The sequence below is a fragment of the Carcharodon carcharias genome, chromosome 4 (assembly GCF_017639515.1).
Source record: "Carcharodon carcharias isolate sCarCar2 chromosome 4, sCarCar2.pri, whole genome shotgun sequence".
NCBI lineage: Eukaryota > Metazoa > Chordata > Chondrichthyes > Lamniformes > Lamnidae > Carcharodon > Carcharodon carcharias.
This window is the reverse complement of record NC_054470.1, coordinates 188686487-188706754: the sequence shown is the minus strand read 5'-3', so window position 1 is coordinate 188706754 and position 20268 is coordinate 188686487. Positions and strand designations below refer to the sequence as shown.

Below are 20268 nucleotides of genomic sequence, written 5' to 3'. Positions count from 1 at the left end.
CTTCAAGTGTGCTGTTGTATCTCACTGTTGAAATATAAATTTCTATGGCCAATCTTTTTCACATTTTGACAAAGTTTCTTGAGAAACCTTGCTGTCAGTTAGAATGTGCCTTTTCATTACTTGTTTGCCTTCCGAAGAGAAGGTAAAATAAATACTCAGACTACACTTTGGGACTTGATTGTGTTTTTAGCTGGTAGGGCAAAGCTGCTTAACAATCTGTCAAAAACCCTATTTGCCTGACATTTTCAGTTTGGTCCCAGGCGTGCAATAAACACAAAAGATCAAAAGCAGCAGTTTTATTTATATGAGGTTAGTTTCTCGCAAATGTGCTTTGTACTGCTGTACAAATACTTCTCATTACCAGCTGAGTATGTGGTCTAAATATTGAAAATTCCTTTCTGTGGACATACAAATTAGGAGCAGGAATAGGCCGTTGGACACCTCGAGCCTGCTCCGCCATTCAATAAGACCATTCGCTACTCTGATGTGGCCTCAACTCCACATTCCGCCTTCCCCTGATAATCTTTGACTCATTTGTTAGTCAAGAATCTATCTACATCTGCCTTAAAAATACTCATTGACCCTGCCTCCACCACTCTTTGGGGAAGAGAGTTCCAAAGATTCGCAGCCCTCTAAGAGAAAAACTGTCTTCTCATTTCCGTCGTAAGTTGGAGGCCCCTTACTTTTAAACTGTGTCCCCTAGTTCTGGTCTCTCCCACATGGAGAAACATTTTTTTAGCATCCAGCTTGTCAAATTCAAATTGAGTTTTAAGTTTAAGGCGTTTTGTGAATTGATTGTTCCCCGGAGATGCGATTTTAGTCAGATTCAGCCTCACTCGTGAGAAGGCTCTTGAATGGGATTTTAACAGTCTTGCTCATTCGCATCAGATTCTGGATTACACAAGCGCGTGTGCACGGTTGTGTCTGTGCATGCACCTAGATTCCAATTAGAGATGAAATTGAGAGTGGGGTCTGCCAAAGACGTTGCTTTGCCGAGCCTGGTGTTTGAAGCGATTATGCATAGTGACATACTATGTGTTATTGAACTATTGTCACAAGGCAGACAGCAAAGTGGAAGTTAAAAGCACTGAATGTCTTCACTTTTAAAATAAATTTTCAGATTGTGAAATAAATGGTTGTGATTATGGATTAAGATAGAAGTTAAAATGACACTAAAAAATATTTTATGAAAAAAGTGGCTTTTTAAATCTTAGTGAAAAAATCTGGCATTCCATAAATATAAAATTGCCTTTTCAGGACCAGCTAGGCTGTTTAATAGTAATTATGAAGTTCATATGCCATTAAAAACCCAGTTACACCTCATTTAAAAAGATGTAACTTTTTCAAGGGTTTTTGCAGTGAGGCTAACAGCATAAAAGTGGAAGTTTTCATCACTTCACTGATTACTTAGAGATTGTAGTCTCGGGGGGAACCTCAACACCGCACCACTGGAAGAGCGTTAAATCACAGACAACACTTTCTATATTTCTGCATTATTCTGCATGTGTGTGTGCTCGGAAATTGCTGTCAGTTGAAGTGGAGTAATGGCAAGGAACACGGTTAATTTTACTGTTGTTACTACTGCAAAATCTGGGCCATTAATTTGTCTTGGATTTTATTGAATTGTTGAAGTGTAATAATAAAATGCATTATTATACAGCCTTTATTTAGTCATTTAATTCAATACTGTCTTATGGTCTGCTACAAGTTTTTTTTAAGGAAGATGTTTATACTAGTTTGACCTGACTAAATATTAATTGGACTAATAAGGGGAGTGCTATTTGAGTGAATACCCCAACCAATAAGACTTGAATATTATAAATTATTTCAAATTTATACCAGAGCATTTTAGTTTACTGCTAAACATCTAAATTAACCCATATATTGCAAAAATAGAAGGTTTAATTTTGCTTTGCCACTGCTTGGTTGTTAGGCTTGTGTTGCAATCAAAGAATAAAAAATTCCTTTGTGACAGAATATTTTTCTCTGTTAATGATTTTCTTTGCTGAGCATGCTTGTACAACATTGTTCTGCAGCCTGAGGGTGTTTAACATGCTGAGGCAGTGGGCAACTAGAGAAATAACATTTAGTGTGGAGAGAGAGAACACGGAAGGGAGGATCCAGGAAAATGATGGGACTCTATCAAACAGAAATACTTTTTCACTTAACATCTTAGAAAAGCCATGCATTGGTATTAAGCAGTTTCCTTCTACTCCATGTGCTGTAATCTGTGCCAAGAACATTTTCTGAAAAATTTACCATACATGGAGCATACTTTCATGGGCAATCGGGTAAGAAAAACTATTGTGCTTTGCTTGTCATGGTGTTATGGACATGAAGAATATGCTCAGATGTAAATATTTAAATTCCCAAAGCCATTTATAATGCTGGTTAGAGTTGTAAAATAAGAAAAATTAATTAATAGTTTTATAATACTTTGTGATCATTTGTCATATAATATTGTAAGTAACAGGAAGCAGAATATAAGATGCAGTTTAAAAATTAATGTTGTACATTTGACCAGCTAATATTAAGTGGTAATTTAAGATTGGTCTTTATCAGTTTTACTATGCGCTGATGTACATACTGAATTTCTAAATGTATAAAAATTTAGGAGGATAAGCTCAAAAAAATTTGCCTTTAAACAACTTTAGAAAAGGTAATTTTCTGTTTCCTTAATATAAATTGTTAACAAATACAAATTTTTGGGTTCACAAAAATTAGACTTATTTGCGCTAGTTAACAATTTATAATAACTACTAATCAGAGCAGCATTTGTAGCATTTTGACCGGACAGCAGGGGGTAGTAATGCCTTTCTAGAGAAAAAAAGTTCTCCATTTTATTATTGATCAGTCATTATGGAATTAAGTTTTTTACTTGAAGATCAGCGTTATCTTTATTTGTGTATATTATGTCAGAGTGAAGTTATATGTTAAATTACAATTTTCTTTCTGTTCTACAACTGAAAAGATCTTGTTATAACTACTTTTCTACGCTGCTGAAGATGGCTGGCATGGTTTATCTTGTATTGCTCTTGCTATCTGTCATCGACAAGTAGAGTGTAAGGAGTATATGGGCACATGTTCTTGCTTTTTCTTGCAAGTTTTTCTTTTCCCCATGTTTTCTAGAAGTGAATACTTTAACAAATACTATTTGTTGCAGTTTCCTGCTGTTATATAAGATGTGGCAGTCTAGACAATAAAGTAATGTCTGGAAAAATTCTGGTTCTGCTCGCAGCAGGGTTATTTTCCATTGCTGTATGTTCACTCTGATTAGCCTGCTATAATATGGTTTATGCAGTGACTTGCACTATAGATTGCGTTGACTGTAACCACACTCCCTTTTTAATGAGACATTTTCTCCCCATCTTTCTTGTTTGTTCATGGCAATTGCAAAATATTTTCGACTGTTGGCGAAAGAAGATATATGGAAGTTGGCTGATGTGACCCTTGATTTTCCTCGCCTCTCTAATGGATAAAAATCTGCCCACCATTCGTTGCATCACCACGGTGTTATAGTGGGATCAAGTAGAGGATTGCATGGTGTAGGACATTGTTTATTGAAGAATCTGCAAACTGCTCCCTTTGATGTGTTGCTAAAATTATATTCATCTTTTTGTTAAAGTTGGGATAGTCTGAGATTACTTGGATTTGGTGTTACAATTTGGATGTTTAACCTATTCATATTTTAAAACTCAGTTCTGTATGCTGAAGTGCATCAAAAGGAGCACTGTATTGCTTCTTGTTTCAGTTTAATGTCTTGAAATAATTTGAAAACTTTTGAGTAAAATTAGTCTAGGGCCAAAAGCCAGCTCAAAGTGGATGGCGTGCCTAGAGCTTGTGCACAAACGTGTTGGCCGAAGAGTCGCTGAAAATTGGGCCGTGAGGCTTACCAGGTGTACAAGAGCAAGGACATTATGCTAAACCTTTATAAATCATTTGTGCCTCAGCTGGCATTTCGTATCCAAATCTGGGCCACGTAATTTAGAAAAGAGGTCTTGGGGATGGTGCAAAAGATGTGTTCTGGAATGGAACTAGGGATGTGGGACTTCAGTTATTTGGAGCAGAGAGAAAGAGCCAGTGGACACTGATGTAAGGTAAAGGCAAAGGAATCAGCACTGAGATGAGTTTTTTTTTTACATGCATGGTAAGTTATTGTCTGGAATGCACAACCTGCAAGAATGGGGAAAATGATTGAATCCTAACTGACAGAAAGGAAGTGGATTTCTATCGTTCCTTGGCCTTATAAAACCAATGATCCCATATGCTTTTAACAGCCTTTTCAAGCAGTCTTGTCACTTCAAAGATTGCATGTGTATCTCTGAAGCCTCTGTTCCTGCACCCCTTATAATATTTACTATCGCCTCTTCAAGTTCTTCCCACCAAAATGCATGACTTCACTCTTTTCTGTAGTAAATTTCATTGGCCCTGTGTTGGCCCATTTCACAATCTGTCGATGCCCTTCTGAATTGTGTTATTATTTTCCTCACTGTTGACTACATTTCCAAGTTTCATGTCATCCACAGACTTTGCAATTATGCTTTGTATATCCAATTCCAAGTCATTAATATACATCAGGAAGTGCAATGGTCCTAATGCTGAACTTTGCGGAATAGCACTGCACATACCTTGCACTCTAACGAATAATTGTAGCAAAGAAAATGGCATCCAAAAGCAAATGGCTCCAGACATCAGGAGTGTTCAAAATGTAATACCAAGAAGAGGTAAGGCAGGAGGATTTTGGGAGGCAGGTCTGGAGTATGATAGCAAAGCAGTGAAGTAATAGCTGCCAGATGTTTTAATTCGGAAAGCCAGTTGGTGAAGGATGTTACTGGATCCAGTCTTTACTCATTCTTAGATTTATTTACAGAGTAAAACATTAGGAGCATATACCTCCTAACTCAACCACCCCACAATTTCAGTAAATGTATTTTTTTATATACTCAAGTGAATCCACAATTAATGCCCTCCACCTACACATAATTAAACATGAAATATAATTAACCTATTCTCTTCTTTCTCTTTAAATAAAACAAGTAAAATTTAAAAAAAATCAAAAAACTTCCCTATTCTGTACAAAGTATTGCATTGCGAGATGCCTCTCTTCTAGGACCCCAACAATTTCTTTGTGCAGGAATTTCTTTACATAGAACAGACAATTTATGACTTGCATCGACCAATTTTTAATTGACTTCCTTTCTCTCCATCACTTGTTTCAATTCAGCAAGGTCAATCTGTAACCTTTTCTCACTTGCACCTTTTGTAAAGTGTGCATTACCCCTGAAGGAACGATGACCTATATAACTTTGGAAACACCATCAGCTGCAAGTTCATCTCCAAGACTCACCCCATCTTGAATATATCACCTGTTCCTTCACTGATCAAAATCCTGGAACTCCCTTGCTAACAGCACTGGCTGACCACCTCCTCAAGGGCGATTAGGGATGGGCAATAAATGCTGGCCTTGCTAGTGATGCCCGCATTCCGTAAAAGAATAAAAAATGGAGCTAACACTCTAAATAGGATTGGTGATTTAAACTTATTCCTGACCAACTATGCTTAATATCTAAACCGATATATTTAAAAGCCCCAGAAGCCTGACTCCCAATTTTAAATTCTACTCTAATCTTATTAGTAACTGATTTCACAAATTCTACAGTATCATCCATAAGAAATCATCCACATGCATCATGAAGATGTCTGAAAATTTTCCTTTATGATACCAATAAAACATTGCAGGATCTGCTTTTAGTTGAACTATTTTCAGCAAAATGGATCTCACCAAAAAATACCTCTGTCTTGAAATATCATTTAGGCCATGGATACACTTGTTTAGTTTCTGTAGTTTCTATTCTGCACCTATCTCTCTGGGCGGTTTCAGAAACATTTTGCTCTGAAAACTATCACCTTGCAAAAAGGTGGCTTTGATGTTCATTTATCCACATTCTCATGAATGTGTGGCCAGAAGAACTGAAATGATTTAAGATTATTTTTCCAACTGTGAGGTTCCACTCTAATATCTGTGTCACCCAGTCATTCATCAAAACCACTAGCAACTAGCCTTGCTTTAGCCTTAGAAGTCTCATCTTTTCCAGTACAAACATATCTGCGTGACAGGGCTAGCTGCATCTTGTCTGGTACCTTGCAATAAATTCAACTCTCCAATTATGCAATTTCTTTTGGGGTTTGCCTTATTAGCTTCTCTTATAACCAGCTTATTCTCAGAAACCACACGAGATAGAGAGCAGGGACAGCAGCTTCAGAAACAGCACGAGAGAGAGAGCAGGGTCAGCAGCTGCAGAAACAGCACAAGAGAGAGCAGGGTCAGCAGCTACAGAAACAGCACGAGAGAGAGATCAGGGTCAGAGAGATCAGGGACAGCAACTTCAGAAACAGCACAAGAGAGAGAGATCAGAGACAGCAGTTGCAGAAATCTTAAGAGAGAGAGCAGGGACAGCAGCTTCAGAAACAGCACGAGAGAGAGAGATCGGGGACAGCAACTTCGGAAACAGCATGAGAGAGAGAGAGAGCAGGGATAGCAGCTTCAGAAACAGCAGAAGAGGGAGATCGGGGACAGTTGCTGCAGAAATCGTGAGAGAGAGAGCGGGGACAATGACTTCAGAAACAGCATTAGAGATAGAGCGGTGAGCGCTGCTGCAGAAATTGAGAGAGAGAGCGGGGACAGCAGCTTCAGAAACAGCGCCAGAGAGAGCGGGCACAGCATCTTCAGGATTGATGCGAGAGAGAGCAGGGACAGCAGCTTCAGAAATTGTGCGAGAGAGAGAGAGAGCGGGGACAGCAGCTTCAGAAATCGTGCGAGAGAGAGAGAGTGGGGACACCAGCTGCAGAAATCGTGAGAGAGAGAGAGCGGGGCCAGCGGCTTCAGAAACAGTGCAAGAGAGAGCGGGGCCAGCAGCTTCAGAAACAGCGCAAGAAAGCGCGGGACAAGTGGCTTCAGAGCAGCGCCAGAGAGCGCGGGCACAGCACCTTCAGGATTCGTGCGAGAGAGAGCAGGGACAGCAACTGCAGAAATCATAGAGAGAGAGAGAGCGGGACAGCAGCTGCAGAAATCGTGAGAGAGAGAGAGTGGGGACAGCAGCTTCAGAAATCATGCGAGAGAGAGACAGTGGGGACAGCAGCTGCAGAAATCGAGAGAGAGAAAGCAGGGCCAGCGGCTTCAGAAACAGCCAAGAGAGAGTGGGCACAGCATCTTCAGAAATCGTGCGAGAGAGCAGGGACAGCAGCTGCAGAATTGGCGCAAGAGAGCGGGGACAGCGACTTCAGAAACAGCGTGAGAGAGAGAGCGTGGTGTTTGGTCCATATGACATAAAAAGAAATCCAAAACTTCAGTCTTTTGCCATGTTTAAAAAATGGGCTTTCTGCTCAACCAAAAATATGGATTATACAAGTCCTATGACTACAGGACCAGCCCTTTGTCCTGGGAACTACCACTAGGAGTTAGAAGAACAATTCCTCTCAGCTTGTGGAATCTCACACCTTATTGTACAGACCCCTTGTACTCAATGAAAATAGAGGAAGTGTAGTCGAATGGGCTCCCTAACAAAAGAGAGAAATCAAAACTCTTTGTGCCTGCACAGCTGTTAACTGACTCATCTCACACCTGGGACCATCCAGGTCCATTTCAAAAGGGGGCTATTGAGGAAGCAATTGAACCTTGGCCAGAAGCATGGAAACTAATTGTTAAGTTGCACTTAACCATTAACGGGCCATGTCATACAACCCAAGCTTCTGGCCTTCCGGTCAGTTTTAACATCACATCTTTGGCGTCACAGACTGTTTTAACATTAACTGGAAAGGGCTCCAGCTACTTGGCTGAACAAGCTGTTGATTACCATCCCTCAACTCCTTGAAAGCCTGCTTGATTCTAAAAGCCTCTGATTAACGACTGCTAGACGGCCTAAGTAAAGATACCCCCACCATGTTGCAACACCATTCGTTTCAAGGATTTTTGTGTTGTCATCTGCAGCCTCATCGTGGATGAACTCGGCCACGAAGGAAGCATCCTCTGGGCTTTGACTTCTCGGACTCTGAAAATCACGCGGGCTAATATTCATTTCTGTGGTTCTTCTACTGTTGCCATCTATAGTTGTAAACCTTTTTTTCTATCCTTCCTCTTTAGTGTGCGTATGTAATAGGAAGTTGCAAATGTGCCTTCCCCTGGTTTTGAATCTGAAATAAACTAACCTTCTGAGTTAGTCATAACGTGTGTTTGCTGTGAGTTTTTAGTAAATTGGATGTCACAAACCAAGAGTTGGGAAAACACACCAGTGCATCCTTGAAAAATAATTCAAAACACCTGCTTACAGACATATGGTGAGAGGTAATAAGTACAATTTGCCTGTCTCTCTCCTCCCCAGAACAACAGGAACATAGGAGCAGGTGCAGGCCACTGTGCCCATTGAGCCTGTTCTGCCATTCAATTAGGTAATGGCTGATCATCTACCTCAATGCCACTTTCCATATCCCTTGATGTCATTAGTATCTAGGAATCTATCGGTTTCTGCCTTGAACATGCTCAATGATTGAGCTTTTACAGCCCTCGGGTACAGAATTTCAAAGATTCACCACCCTCTGAGTGAAGAAATTCCTCTTCATCTTGGCCCTAAATGACCTACACCTTATTCTGAAACTGTGCCCTCTGGTTCTAGATCCACCAGCCAGGAGAAATATCCTACCTACATCTACCCTGTCACACCCTGTAATAATTTTGTAAGTATCAATGAGATCACCTCTCATTCATTGAAACTCTAGAGAATACAGACCAAGTTTTCTCAATATCTCCTCACCTGACAACGCTGCCATCACAGGAATTAGTCTGGTGAACCTCGGTTGTACTGCCTCCATGGCAAGTTTTCTTTTATTCATTCATGGGATGTAGGTGTTGCTGGCTAGCCCAGCAGTTATTGCCCACCCCTAATTGCCCTTGAGAAGGTGGTGGTGAGCTGCTGCCTTAAACTGCTGCAGTCCATGTGGTGAAGGTAGACCCACAGTGCTGTAAGGGAGGGAATTCCTGGATTTTGACCCAGCGACAATGATGGAAAGACAATACATTTCCAAGTCAGGATGGTGAGTGGCTTGGAAGGAAACTCCCTGATGGTGGCTTTCCCATGTATCTGCTGCCCTTGTCCTTCTAAACAGGAGTGGTCATGGGTTTGGAAGGTGCTCTCTAAGGAGCCTTGGTGAGTTTCTGCAGTGCATCTTGTAGATGGTGCACACTACTGCCACTGTACATTGGTGGTGCCAATCAAAGCGGGCTGCTTTGTCATGGATGGTGTCAAGCTTCTTGTGTTGTTGGAGCTGCACTCATCCAGGCAAGTGGAGAATGTTCCATTACACTCCTGATTTGTGCCTTGTAGATGGTGGACAGGCTTTGGGGAGTCAGGAGGAGAGTTACTTGCTAGAGGATTCCTAGCCTCTGACCTGCTCTTGTAGCCCCAGTATTTATATGGCTAGTCCAGTTCAGTTTCTGGTCAATGTTGATAGTGGGGTATTCAGCGATGGTAATGCCAATGAATGTCAAGGTGCGATGGTTAGATTCTCTCTTATTGGAGATGTTCGTTGCCCGGCACTTGTGTGGAGCGAATGTCACTTGCCACTTGTCAGCCCCAGCCTGGATATTGCTCAGGTCTTGCTGCATTTGGACATGGACTGTTTCAGTATCTGAGGAGTCACGAATGGTGCTGAACATTGTGCAATCATCAGTGAACACCCCCACTTCTGACCTTATGATGGAAGGAAGGTCACTGACAAAGCAGCTGAAGTTGGTTAGGCCTAGACACTACCTTAAGGAACCCTATATCCTTCCTTAAGATAAGGAGTACACAGTACTCCAGGTACAGTCTCACCAAGGCGCTATACGCTTGCAGCAAGGCACCTTTACCCCACTTAAATCCCCTTGTGATGAAGGCCAACATACCATTTGCCTTCCTAATTACTTGCTGCACCTGCGCCTTTTAGTGACTCATGACCAAAGACACCCAGGTCCCTTTGGACATCAACACTTCCCAACAGCTTACTGTTTAAGAAATATTCTGCCTTTCTATTTTTTCTACCAAAGTGGATAACTTCGCGCTAATTCACAGTATTATTCCATCTTCCATGTTCTTACCCATTCCATTAGCTTGTCCAATCCCTTGAAACCTCTTTTCATTCTCCTCACAACTTACATTCCCACTTAGTTTTGTGCCATCAGCAAATTTTGAAAAAATATTTTTGATCCCCTAAAAGAGTGCTGCCTCTTTATTAATACTAATTTCTTTCAGTTCCTCATTTTCACAAGCCCCTTGGTTCTCTGGGAGATTTTCTGTATCATTTGCCGTAAAGACAGAAACAAAGGCTACGGGCAAGTGCTGGAAAATGGGATGAGAACAGATAGATGCTGATGGCTGGCACAGACATGATGGGCCGAAGGACCTGTTTCTTTGCTGTATAACTCTACGACTCTAAAAATCATAAGTGTGACATCACAGGGAAACAGGCAAATACTTGGTGACAAAAACAGAATTACCTGGAAAAACTCAGCAGGTCTGTCAGCATTGGCGGAGAAGAAAAGAGTTGACGTTTCGAGTCCTCATGACCCTTCAACAGAACTGATTTTTCTTTACAATGAGAGGGGTGAAATATAAGCTGATTTAAGGTGGGGGGGTGTTGTTGTAGGGAAAAGCAACCAGTGATAGGAGCAGATCATCAAAAGATGTCACAGACAAAGGAACAAAAGAACACAGGTGTTGAAGTTGGTGATATCTAAACGAATGTGCTAATTAAGAATGGATGATAGGGCACTCAAGGTATAGCTCTAGTGGGGGTGGGGGGGCATAAAAGATTTAAAAATAATGGAAATAGGTGGGAAAAGAAAAATCTATATAAATTATTGGAAAAAAAAAGGAAAGGGGAAGAAACAGAAAGGGGGTGGGGATGGAGGAGGGAGCTCAAGACCTAAAGTTGTTGAATTCAATACTCAGTCTGGAAGGCTGTAAAGTGCCTAGTCGGAAGATGAGGTGCTGTTCCTCCAGTTTGCGTTGGGCTTCACTGGAACAATGCAGCAGGCCAAGGACAGACATGTGGGCAAGAGAGCAAGGTGGAGTGTTAAAATGGCAAGCGACAGGGAGGTTTGGGTCATTCTTGCAGACAGACCGCAGGTGTTCTGCAAAGCGGTCGCCCAGTTTACGTTTGGTCTCTCCAATGTAGAGGAGACCACATTGGGAGCAATGAATACAGTAGACTAAGTTGGGGGAAATGCAAGTGAAATGCTGCTTCACTTGAAAGGAGTGTTTGGGCCCTTGGACGGTGAGGAGAGAGGAAGTGAAGGGGCAGGTGTTACATCTTTTGCGTGGGCATGGGGAGGTGCCATAGGTGGGGGTTGAGGAGTAGGGGTTGATGGAGGAGTGGACCAGGGTGTCTTGGAGGGTACGATCCCTACGGAATGCCGACAGGGGGGGTGAAGGGAAGATGTGTTTGGTGGTGGCATCATGCTGGAGTTGGCGGAAATTGTCAACGGCCGTGGGTGGAAAACCTCGGTTAAGGAAGAAGGAGGACATGTCAGAGGAACTGTTTTTGAAGGTAGCATCATCGGAACAGATGCGACGGAGGTGAAGGAACTGAGAGAATGGGATGGAATCCTTACAGGAAGCAGGGTGTGAGGAGCTGTAGTCGAGGTAGATTTGGGAGTCGGTAGGCTTGTAATGGATATTGGTGGACAGTCTATCACCAGAGATTGAGACAGAGAGGTCAAGGAAGGGAAGGGAAGTGTCAGAGATGGACCATGTGAAAATGATGGAGGGGTGGAGGTTGGAAGCAAAATTAATAAATTTTCCAAGTTCCGACGAGAGCATGAAGCAGTACCGGAGAAAGAGTTGTGGAAGGGGGCCGGAGTAGGACTGCAACAAGGAATGTTCCACATACCCCATAAAGAGACAGGCATAGCTGGGGCCCATGCGGGTAGCCATAGCCACACCTTTTAGTTGGAGGAAGTGAGAGGAGTTGAAGGAGAAATTGTTCAGCGTGAGAACAAGTTCAGCCAGACGGAGGAGAGTAGTGGTGGATGGGGATTGTTCGGGCTTCTGTTCGAGGAAGAAGCTAAGGGCCCTCAGACCATCCTGGTGGGGGATGGAGGTGTAGAGGGATTGGACGTCCATGGTGAAGAGGAAGCGGTTGGGGCCAGGGAACTGGAAGTTGTTGATGTGATGTAAAGTGTCAGAGGAATCACGGATGTAGGTGGGAAGGGACTGGACAAGGGGAGAGAGAAGGGAGTCAAGATAACGAGAAATGAGTTCTGTGGGGCAGGAGCAAGCTGACATGATCGGTCTACCGGGACAGTTCTGTTTGTGGATTTTGGATAGGAGATAGAAGCGGGCCGTCCGAGGTTTGGGCGACTGTCAGGTTGGAAGCTGTGGAAGGAAGATCCCCAGAGGAGATGAGGTCAGTGACAGTCCTGGAAACAATGGCTTGATGTTCAGTGGTGGGGTCATGGTCCAGGGAGAGGTAGGAGGAGTTGTCTGCGAGTTGACGCTCAGCCTCCGTGAGGTAGAGGTCAGTGCGCCAGACAACAACAGCACCACCCTTGTCAGCGGGTTTGATGACAATGTCAGGGTTGGACCTGAGAGAATGGAGTGCAGTAAGTTCAGAGAGAGAGAGATTAGAATGGGTGAGAGGAACCGAGAAATTGAGACAACTAATGTCACGCCGACAGTTCTCAATGAAAAGATCAAGAGAAGGTAAGAATCCAGAGGGAGGGGTCCAAGTGGAGGGAGAATATTGGAGGTGGGTAAAAGGATCCGTTGAACTGGAGAGGATTCCTGCCCAAAGAAGTGAGCCTGGAGACGAAGACGGCGGAAGAAGAGTTCAGCATCATGCCGAGTCCGAAATTCATTGAGATGAGGGCGTAAGGGTATGAAACTAAGTCCTTTGCTAAGCACTGAACGTTCAGCGTTGGAGAGGGGAAGGTCAGGAGGTATAGTGAATACACGGCTGGGGCTGGGATTGGAAGATGGGGTGGGGACGGAGGGACAGGCAGGGGTGGAGAGTCCTAGATGGGTGTTGGTGTTGATGAGTTGTTGGAGCTTGCGTTCCTTAGCACTTGAGAGAAAGAAAAAAAGTTTCTTGTTGAGGTGTCGGATGAGACGAAGAATAAAATGAAACTGGGGGCACGCGCAGCTTCGAAAAAGGGTACGGTGGTGCTGCTGGAGGGAGAGGTCGAGTGTGTTCATATGGCGGCGCATGGCACTGAGTTGGATTTCAGAATGTGATTGGAACAGCAGTCCGAGAAACGTTTTATGTCCCGGAGATACCTGTAATCCTGGGTGGGTTCGAAACATGAGGGGTGGAATTTCAGTTGAAATCCACGTGGGGTAAGTCGGAGACGGAGACAGTCACTGAGAAAGGAGATATGGCTGTGAAAGCGGGTTTTAGTAAACACCTTGTCAAACACCAGGAGAGAAATGGAAAGCAATGAAGGTGAACAAGGCAAAAGAGAAATCTTGTCGCAGAGACGAACAGAACTTCTTCAAGGTAGGCATTTCTTGAAGAGCAGTGGCAGTCAATTAAACACAGAGATAAAAACAAAAAACTGCGGATGCTGGAAATCCAAAACAAAAACAGAATTTCCTGGAAAAACTCAGCAGGTCTGGCAGCATCGGCAGAGAAGAAACGAGTTGACGTTTCGAGTCCTCATGACCCTTCAACAGAACTGATTTTTCTTTATAATGAGAGGGGTGAAATATAAGCTGGTTTAAGGGGGTGGGGTAGGGGGGGAGAAGTGGAAGGGGGGCTGTTGTTGTAGGGACAAGCAACCAGTGATAGGAGCAGATCATGAAAAGATGTCACAGACAAAGGAACAAAAGAACACAGATGTTGAAATTGGTGATATTATCTAAACGAATGTGCTAATTAAGAATGGATGGTAGGGCACTCAAGGTACAGCTCTAGTGGGGGCTTGGCCTAAATAGCCAAGTGGTTATGGTACTGGGCTTGTAACCCCAAGATCAAGAGTTCAAATCTCACAATGGCAAACAATGTAACTTCATCTGAAACAGATGGAAACGTGTTTGTACTCGAAAGAGTTACAAGGAAGAAAACCTTCATTTGGCTTACGCCGATGACGTGCTCCTTATGTTTAGTGACCCGGCTGACCTGCGGAGGATGCGCGAGTGCCAGGAGGTCTACTCTGCCGCTTCTTCTGCCAGGATCAACTGGGGTAAATGTTCTGGACTCCTGGTCGGTCAGTGGCAGATGGATCCCCTACCCGAGGAGCTCAGGCCTTTCACCTGGAGCAGGACCAGCCTCCTCTACCTGGGGGTCCATCTCTGCCCCGCTGAGGAATCCTGGCCGGCAAACTGGCAGGAACTGGAGACGAAAGTCACCGCTCGCCTGCGGCGCTGGACAGGACTGCTCCGAGTGCTATCTTACCGAGGTAGAGTTCTGGTCATAAACCAGCTGATCGCCGCCATGTTGTGGTATCGGCTGGTCACTTTGACCCCTCCCCCGGACTTTGTCACAAGAATCCAGAGATTGTTAGTCGACTTCTTCTGGGACAAAAGATTGCACTGGGTCGCTGCTGAGGTTCTGAGTCTCCCGCTTAGGGAGGGTGGTCAGGCGCTAGTGTGCCTACGCACACAGGTGGCGACTTTCTGCCTTCAGACCCTGCAGCGATACCTCTACGTCGAGCCTCCTCCTAGATGGTGTGCCTTGATGACGTATTTCTTCCGTCAGGTGCACGGCCTGAATTATGACGTGCAGCTCCTGTTTATAGAACAGCTGGGCCTCGGTGGCTCCTTGCAGGCGTTGCCCGTCTTTTACCAGGACCTGATCAAAGTCTGGAAAGTGGTCGCCTCGCGACGCAGCTCTCCCCCGTCAGGAGTAGCGGCTATCGTCAGAGAGCCGCTGCTCAGGAATCCGCCCCTCCGTCCTTTTCAGTGGTTGGCGGAGAGGAGGGCTGTGGCCGCAGGGGTGACCAGGATCGGGGACGTGCTGGGTGGCGGAGGACTGGGCTGGATGCTCCCGCAGGAGTTGGCGCGACGCGCGTCTGTGAGTGTCCAGGTCGCAGCCGATGCCATCCAAGACCTGAGAACGGTCGTGCTCGGACCCGACGTTATTTTGGGTCTTGAGGTGGCCCAGGTGCGCGGTGGTCTTCCGTCTGAACGTTCCCCTGTTCGGACGGAATTCCACATTGGCCCCAAGCCCCGAACCCTCCCTCGGGTGCTGGTGCCCCGCAATATGAGCCGCCTCGGGGACATGCCCTCTGTGCCTTTTGGTACGGCAAAGAGGGGCTTTTTGTATGGACTGCTGCTGCACACCTTCCATTTTCTCGCCCTTGTCCGTCGACCGGACACGCCCTGGCATGCCTTGTTGCCGTCCGGTGGCGGAGGCCCTCGATGGGAGGCCCTCTACGGAGGTGTCCTCCCCCTTTCTATCGGGGACCTGGGTTGGAGGGTGTTGCATGCAGCAGTCCCTTATAATAAGAGGATGCATAGGTTCACGGACTCTCAGGACACATGCCCTTTTTGCGGTCATGTGGAGTCCGTGGACCATGTATACATAGGGTGTTGTAGGCTGCACTCCCTTTTTAGTTATTTGAAAAACCTTTTATTGATGTTTTGTTTGCACTTCAGCCCCACGCTCCTGATCTATGGGCACCCGGTGCGGAAGGGGGTCGGGAAGGAGGAGGACCTCCTCGTGAACCTGCTCCTGGGCCTGGCCAAGTTGGCCATTACCAGGTCCAGGCAGCGGGCGATCGACGGGGGAGTCCCGCCCGATTGTTTGTCCCTCTTCAGCGGCTACGTTCGCTGCCGGATGTCCCTGGAGAAGGAGCACGCGGTGTCTGCTGGCACTCTCGAGGCCTTCCGTGCTTGGTGGGCACCGCGGGGACTGGGGTGTTTTGTTGACCCCTTCAATCACATTTTGATTTAAAATTTGTAAGTTTCCTTTAAACTTTTTTCTTGGTTTTACAGCTGACCTGAATTAGGGGCTGTGCCTGATTTATCCCAATTTTGTTGATTTGGTTTTCATTTAAAAGATTATCAAGAGTTCAAATCTCACAATGGCAAAACTATGAAACAATGTAACTTCATCTGAAACAGATGGAAACGGGTTTGTACTCGAAAGAGTTACAGCTCCAGTGGGGGTGGGGGGGCATAAAAGATTTAAAAATAATGGAAATAGTTGGGAAAAGAAAAATCTATATAAATTATTGGAAAAAAAAATAAAAGGAAGGGGGAAGAAACAGAAAGGGGGTGGGGATGGAGGAGGGAGCTCAAGACTTAAAGTCGTTGAATTCAATATTCAGTCCGGAAGGCTGTAAAGTGCCTAGTCGGAAGATGAGGTGCTGTTCCTCCAGTTTGCGTTGGGCTTCACTGGAACAATGCAGCAGGCCAAGGACAGACGTGGGCAAGAGAGCAAGGTGGAGTGTTAAAATGGCAAGCGACAGGGAGGTTTGGGTCATTCTTGCAGACAGACCGCAGGTGTTCTGCAAAGCGGTCGCCCAGTTTACGTTTGGTCTCTCCAATGTAGAGGAGACCACATTGGGAGCAACGAATACAGTAGACTAGGTTGGGGGAAATGCAAGTGAAATGCTGCTTCACTTGAAAGGAATGTTTGGGCCCTTGGACGGTGAGGAGAGAGGAAGTGAAGGGGCAGGTGTTACATCTTTTGGGGAGGTGCCATAGGTGGGGGTTGAGGAGTAGGGGTTGATGGAGGAGTGGAGCAGGGTGTCCCGGAGGGAACGATTCCTACGGAATGCCGAAGGGGGGTGAAGGGAAGATGTGTTTGGTGGTGGCATCATGCTGGAGTTGGCGGAAATGGCGAAGGATAATCCTTTGAATGCGGAGGCTGGTGGGGTGATAAGTGAGGACAAGGGGGACCCTATCATGTTTCTGGGAGGGAGGAGAAGGCGTGAGGGTGGATGCGTGGGAGTTGGGCTGGACACGGTTGAGGGCCCTGTCAACGACCGTGGGTGGAAAACCTCGGTTAAGGAAGAAGGAGGACATGTCAGAGGAACTGTTTTTGAAGGCATCATCGGAACAGATGCGACAGAGGCGAAGGAACTGAGAGAATGGGATGGAGTCCTTACAGGAAGCTGGGTGTGAGGAGCTGTAGTCGAGGTAGCTGTAGAAGTCAGTTGACTTGTAATGGATATTGGTGGACAGTCTATCACCAGAGATTGAGACAAAGAGGTCAAGGAAGGGAAGTGTCAGAGATGGACCACGTGAAAATGATGGAGGGATGGAGATTGGAAGCAAGAATAATTGGTGAGTAGTTTGTGCATTTATCTTCAAAGCTCAAGTAATTTATTGGTAATTGTAAGGTTTTATTAGTAAGGTTTACTAGTGCCATTAGAGCTTATTGGGAGTAGTAGAGTTTATTAATTTTAAATTAATTAAGAATAAGAATTAAGTAACATATAATAAAGGTGGCAGGGCAGGTGATGTATTGAGTCTGCAGGATGTGGAAGCTCTTGGGCGCCAGTGTGATCCAGGGCAAACACGTTTGCAGTATGTGCCTGCAGCTGAAGGAACTTTGGCTCAGAGTCATTAAGTTGGAGGCGAGGCTGAGCTGCAGACACTGCAATGCATCAGGGAGGGGGAAGGTTCCCTGGACACTTAGTTCCAGGAGGGGATCACACCCCTTAGGATAGGGTCTTCTGATTTGGTCAGTTGTCAGGGACAGGAGGGTGGTACTGTGAGTGAGACAGGTAAAAGGATTGAGAAGGTAGAAATGGAGGAGCCTCAGCCGTTGCAGTTGCCTAACATGTTTGAAGTTCTTGCAACCTGTATGTATGAAAACAGTGGCTGCAGGGTGGATGAGCAAACTGACCATGGCTCCATGATACAGGAAGCTGCTCAGGTGTGGGGAGTTAATAGGAAAATATTGGTAGGAGGGCACAGTATAGTCAGGGGCATAGACACAATTCTCTGAAGCTAAGAGCCCAGATGGCTGTGTTGCCTGTCTGGTGCCACGGTTCAAGGCATCTGCTCAGGGCTGGGGAGGAACTTGCAGTGGGAGGGGGAGGATCCAGTGTGTGTTCCACATAGGTGCCAACGACATAGTTAGGACTAGGAAAGAGGTTCTGCTGAGGGAGTATGAGCAGCTGGGAGCTAAATTAAAAAGCAGAAGCTCTAAGGTAATCTCTGAATTACTACCTGAGCCATGAACAAATTGGAGTAGGGTAATTAATACTATAGAGTTAATGCATGCCTCCAAGACTATGGGAGAAATGGGGCACTGGCACAAGTGCTGGGGAAAGTGGGAGCTGTACCGTTGGGGCAGTCTTCACCTGAACCGTCCTGGGACCAGTATTCTGGTGAATTGTATCACTAGGGCGGTAGAGAGGGCTTTAATTAGTGGGGGCGAGGGATCAAGTTTGGTAAGACATGATAAATTAAGGAGAAAAGACCATACAAGACAGCAAGGTAGAAACCAGAGTAATGATGATCAAGGTATGACAGGAAGGGACAGAGTGTACAAATATGAGTGCATACGCAGTAGATAAGGCTAGAGGTTATGAAAATAGTAAAAAGAATTAAAGGCTCTGTATCTTAATGCATGTAGCATTTGTAACAAAACCAATTAGTTAACATTACAAATAGAAATAATTACATATGGTCTGATAACTGTTACAGAGACATGGGTGGAGAGGAAAGGGTGGAAGGATAGCTCTGATAATTAAGGATGACATTGGTACAGTAGAGAACCATGACCTTAATTCTGGAGATTAAGATGTAAAATCAGTTTGGGTAGAGATGAGAAATAGTAAAGTTAAGAAATCACTCGTGAGAGTGGTTTATGGGCACCTTACAGGAACCACACGTAGGACAAGGTATGCAGAAGGAAATAATGGGGGCTTGTGAGAAAGGTATGGTGATAATCATGGGGGATTTTAATGTACATTTAGATTGGACAGATCAGATTGGCAAAGATAGCCTGGCTGATGAGTTCATAGAGTATTTTCAGGACAACTTCTTAGAGCAGCATGTTCTTGATTCAACCAGAGAGCAGGTAATGTGCTCGATCTGGTAATGTGCAAAGAGACAGGATTAATTAATGACCTCATAGTGAAGGCATTCGAGGTAGTGGTGATCATAATATTATTGAATTTCACATTCAGTTTGAGTGAGAGAAGAGTGAATCTAAGACTAGTGTTTTAAACTTAAATAAGGGCAATTATGAGGGCATGAAGACAGAGCTGGCTAAAGTGAACTGGGAAATTAGGTTCAGGAACAAGTCAGGAGAGATGCAGTGGCAGACATTAAGGAGATACTTCAGAATACTCAGGGAACGTTCCAGTGGGAAAGAAAGACTCTAAGGGAAGTGGCAAACTAAGGAAATTAAAAATAGTATCAAATTGAAAGAAAAAGCACATAATTCCCCAAAGATGTGTAGCAGGCCAGAAGATTGGACAGAATATAGGAAAAAATGACTACAAGATAATAAGGAGGAAAAAATTAGTGTATGAGAGAAAGCTAACTAGAAATATAAAAGCAGCAACGGTTTCTACCAGTATTTTAAAAAAAGTAAATAAAGTGAGTGTTGGTCCTTCAAAGAGAGCCTCTGGGGAATTAGTTATGGAAAATAAGGAAATGACGGATGAATTGAACAGATATTTTGTGTCTGTATTCACTGTAGAGGATACAAGTAACATCCCAGAAATAATTGTGAATCAGGAGGTGAAAAGGAGAGAGGAATTTAAAATAATTGAAATCACCAGGAAAATGGTACTGAGAAAATTATTAAAACTAAAAGATGTTAACTCCCCAGGTCCTGATGCACTTCATCCTAGGTGTCATGAAGCTATAAATGTATATATTATTGGAAAATATTTTTCTTTTAAAATAGAGGTTTAGTCTGTGGGGTGTGTCTTAATTGGATTAAAGACAGCTAGCCTGGGTGCTTTGATGTGTACTAGTTTTGAGATGTAAGAGAGGTAGCGTGCATTTGCATTTTTGGAATAGAACATTCAAGAAGGCAAGTGAAATCTGGCACCTAGCTAGCAGAGAGCAAACAATATGTTTATGTTAATAATAAAATTAGTACTATGAAAGGGATTTTATTGTTAGAAGAGGCTGGCAATACAAGAGCTGCGCCAAGTATAACTTCAGTAGTTTTGTGTGTGCAGGAAAGAGGCAGTGTAAGATCAAAGTAGCTGTAAGCCTACAATTGTCACCACTGGAACTGCTGTGAAAGGAACCTTATTTTGAATTCATAAGATGAAAATGCTTTGCCTGGTGTCTGGTTAAGTCTATGGGTTGTTGTTACCTT

General features: G+C 44.3%; 1 protein-coding gene across 3 annotated transcripts in view; it reads left to right on the top strand.

Annotated features, from left to right (window-relative positions):
- Positions 1-20268, top strand: part of rgs12b (regulator of G protein signaling 12b) — a 273901-nt gene that overhangs the window by 65970 nt on the left and 187663 nt on the right. The window lies entirely within an intron of this gene.